General features: G+C 36.5%; 2 long non-coding RNA genes across 2 annotated transcripts in view; one reads left to right on the forward strand and one right to left on the reverse strand.

Moving 5' to 3' along the window:
- Positions 1-4,012, reverse strand: part of LOC112162514 — a 58,838-nt gene that overhangs the window by 14,450 nt on the left and 40,376 nt on the right. The window lies entirely within an intron of this gene.
- LOC112162512 lies at positions 176-1,605 on the forward strand. Its single transcript, XR_002922073.2, has 3 exons — positions 176-673; positions 828-1,005; positions 1,396-1,605. It is a non-coding gene; the product is annotated as an uncharacterized LOC112162512 (long non-coding RNA).

Genomic DNA, 4,012 nt, shown 5'->3' on the forward strand with positions numbered 1-4,012 from the left:
TAAAATAGTTAATGAGGGTTGGATTGATTCAGATGGAGCACTACTGAAGGCCTAGGTGTGAAATGCACGGCCCGCCACTGGAAAAAAGATCAGAAAGTATCGGCGCTGTGCAGCAATAATCACTCTTTTAGTTCTTATTTATAATAATTGAGTGTTGTTGTTTATCTCTTTGTTTTTTATATATTTGCCAAAGTTCGAAACATAAATGTGAAGTGGCCAAAACGGGGGCCCATTTCAAGAAGCAGGTTTTCAAGAAACCTTAAGGGAAACTCTGAGTTTCTGGTTTCAGAAACAGAGGTAACTTAAACCCGTCAAAGCGGGTTAAACCAAACTTGTTTCATAAAGCAGGCTGATTGGAACTTAGAGTTCATCACTATGGCAACTGAGTCGGTGAACGTAACCTGGTCTGGAGCAGGTTTCCTTCAGGAAACTCAGAGTTCTCCGCGGTCTCCGCCCCTTCTTAAAGTGAAGGACAAAAAATGATCGTTCATGCGATTACGGAGATTACACGCTAAATTATTGACAGATCAAAATCCATTCCTCACTCAACAAGTGACACAATGCCATTCCGGCATTATTTAGTTCTTATCCTGAATTGACATGATTCAAATAGAGACGTGCGCAACGTGTGGAAAGATTTCAAAATAACTTTTTTCACAAGATTTCTTTTCAGGTAGAAAACTGATTTAATCATTTTTGAAATAATGAAATGTGGAAGAAGTGAAGTGTAAAGTTCAACCCTCATCATGGACTAAAATATTTTTAAATCAAACCTTTGATTCTGCAAAAATGTTTTAAATGTAATAATGTCTAGTTTTTTTTTTTAGCAGCAAAACACAATAAACAAAATTCCGACTTAGAAACAAAATTTTTTCTTCCAAACAAGATTTTTCTTACAAAGCTGAACCAGAAAGAAGAATCCTGGATTGGTCTGTATCTTGGATGGTCATCACAAAAGGATAAATATGCACGGATGTGAGTGGACAGATTGTCATTAACAGAAATGTAAGACTTTTACTTTTATGCTAATGATTTTTTTAAACAGTGTTTAAAGGTAAAAACAGCAACAGACAAAAATTGATTAAAAAATGAGGTGATTTGACTCTACTGAGCGTGTGCAGTGGATCTATAGTGCAAGATGAAAGATTTGCTGTTTAAGAAAATGTTTAATAAATAAAACAACATAATCATGTATTAGTTATAGACACAAACCCATAATCCTTTGTGTTGTTTAGTTTGGCAAAACGTGTAAAACCATTTAAAGAAAAGACAGGAAGTGCAGTTCGTGTGAAGTTAAAAGGATAACTTTTAATAAAAGACAGAAATTGAACGTACTTTTATCTAAGGATCAGCAAAAAGTTTTTAATTTAATGAATGTGTTTTATTTTTCCACAGATGCTGGGAATCAGAAAAAGAACCCTATCCCTTTAACAACCACATGACAGTGTTTTTAAATACTGAAGGGAGAATGGCAGATCTAGAGAAAAACATCTCTTAAAAACTACATCTGTGAGATGTGAAGCTGATGCTTTCATTGCTGTTACAGGCCTGTGCAGTGATTGATCTGCTCTGTATTAGAACCAATAAATGCCCTGATTAAGAAACGGATTGTTTTCTTTACTTAATGACGAAGATTTTTGTAGTTTTTGCTGTTTTCTTAATTTTTTTTTTTTTTATCCAAAAAACAAACTTTATCCTGTTTTCACAAATTGTTAATGAGTTTGTTCACATGTGAATATGTGGAGTTCATTTTTTCCATCGCTCTTTCTCAATCTGGAAGTGATGCAGAACTCTGTTGGCGAGGACAAACATCTACAAAAAATCATTTCTCCCCAAAGCAGTCACTCTGATTAACTCTCAATAACACCTACGTAAACTGTATGTGGATGGTGCATTCTGTGGTATTTAGGATTTCCATGATCTTTGAATTTTTTATACATATTTAAGAACTTTTTAGCTTTCTTTTTGTTGATTTATTAATTGATTTTCTTTGTTTTTAACTATAAAGTTTTTGAAGCTGTATAAGTGCTTTTTTTTTATCATTTGATTTGATGTTGATATTTTCTCATTTTTCCTTAATATAACTAAGATAATAATGGGATATTGGTTATAATTGAGATAAAATGAATACATACCCACCTCTCCTAACAGAAAATGAACAATGCTCAATTTAAAAAAAACAAGAACTTAAGAAGTGTCTGCAAGCCCAACACTGATCACGGACGGGACAAACCACAAACCACATTTTGTGCAATTAAAACAACAAATCAGAACTCATCCTGTTACACAAATAAAATAAACCTTCTTTGGAAAAAAAAACTTTAGGTTTTTTAATTCTTTTACTGTATATTAAGATTTTTTATTAGTTGAATGGATTTAAATATGTTCTGCTAATGTTGAAAGGTGAATTTCTGTTCATTGAACAGACAATAAAATAAGAACGAAATGTTTGGCGGGGCTGCACGGTGGCGCAGTGGTTAGCGCTCTCGCCTCACAGCGAGAAGGCCCCGGTTCGACTCCCGGCTGGGACCTTTCTGTGTGGAGTTTGCATGTTCTCCCCGTGCATGCGTGGGTTTTCACCGGGGACTCCGGCTTCCTCCCACCGTCCAAAAACATGCCTCATAGGTTAATTGGTGAATCTAACTTGCCCCTAGGTGTGGATGTGTGTGTGATTGAGGCCCTGCGACAGACTGGCGACCTGTCCAGGGTGAACCCCACCTTCGCCCATCAGTAGCCGTGATAGCCTCCGGCACCCCTGCGACCTCGAAAGGGAAAAAGCGGCCAAGAAGATGGATGGATGTTTGGCCGTTCCAAAGCCTGTTTAGTTTCCTATGATCAGAGTTGCATAGATGTGTTTCTTGTAGGAATATTATATCAGCATTTAAACTTTTAATACGTGTTAGAATTTGTGTGCGTTTAATTGCAGCGTTTAGCCTACCAGTGTTTAGATAAATCATCCTCACCGCCTGTTCACCAGCAGTGATCCCTCTGGTTATATGTTGAGTCAGTGTCCAGCAGTGGATTAATCACATCGGTCTTCAAGGGTAAATAGCAAATAATCAAAAAAAGTCCAAAAAAAAAAAACAACAAAGTAGAAAAACTATGTAAAAACTATGCCTTCTATCGACTCTGGAAGGCTGATTATTCTTATGTTATTTCTCCAACCGCGACTTTCCAGATTTATCGTTTAGCTGCTAGCTTAGCGTTGTTAGCGGCTAATGCTTTACATGTTTCCTCCAGAGCTTGAATCTGTTGGGCTTGAAGTTCGGCGTGTGTTTGGAATGAGTCAATTCACTGACCGTACTCTGTGATCTGAATTGTGTCAAGCCTTGATTCCAGGGTGGCGAAGGAGGTTTTTTGAAATCCGCCACAATGCTAGCTAGTATTTTGCCATCTTCATTCGGACAAGTTGTCGTGTCTTTGTCTGAACCTGTCATCATCAGCTCTTTTTTCTTCTTTGGTATTCGTCAAAAATGATTATGACTCAAATATGAGCTCTTCCAGACTTAGTGATTTTGGGTTTTAATGAATAGTCTGACTTTTAAAAAGTTTTGCTGTGGAGGACTGAGATTGTGCTGAATTCACATGCTCGCCCAAAACGGAAGTCTGCTACTTCCTGTTTGTTTGCAGTTCAGAGCTGACTGCTTTCATCAAGAAACAGTCGGTGAAGTCTGATCAGTTAGTAGTTCTCTAAAGATGTCGACAAAAACTGAAGCTGCAGCAGATTTAAGAGTGAAATTTATCAGAAATCTTCATCAAGATGGAAGAGAACAAAGTGAGTTGGAGATGTTAGAACAAGAAGATCATCTCTATGAAAATGGATTACGACAAACTGGTGAGAAGAAAAACTAAGCTGGATATTTTTCATTATTTTATCAGTCATTCCTCCAAAATATATATATATGCAAAACAGAAACATTCAGAAATTAAGTTAATGAAAACTATGCATTTTCCATTTTTCTAGGAACAAAATTGCATTTCTGTTTATGCCAAAAATTGTGGCATGAATTAA

Source organism: Oryzias melastigma, linkage group LG11 (assembly GCF_002922805.2).
Source record: "Oryzias melastigma strain HK-1 linkage group LG11, ASM292280v2, whole genome shotgun sequence".
NCBI classification, from domain to species: Eukaryota; Metazoa; Chordata; class Actinopteri; order Beloniformes; family Adrianichthyidae; genus Oryzias; species Oryzias melastigma.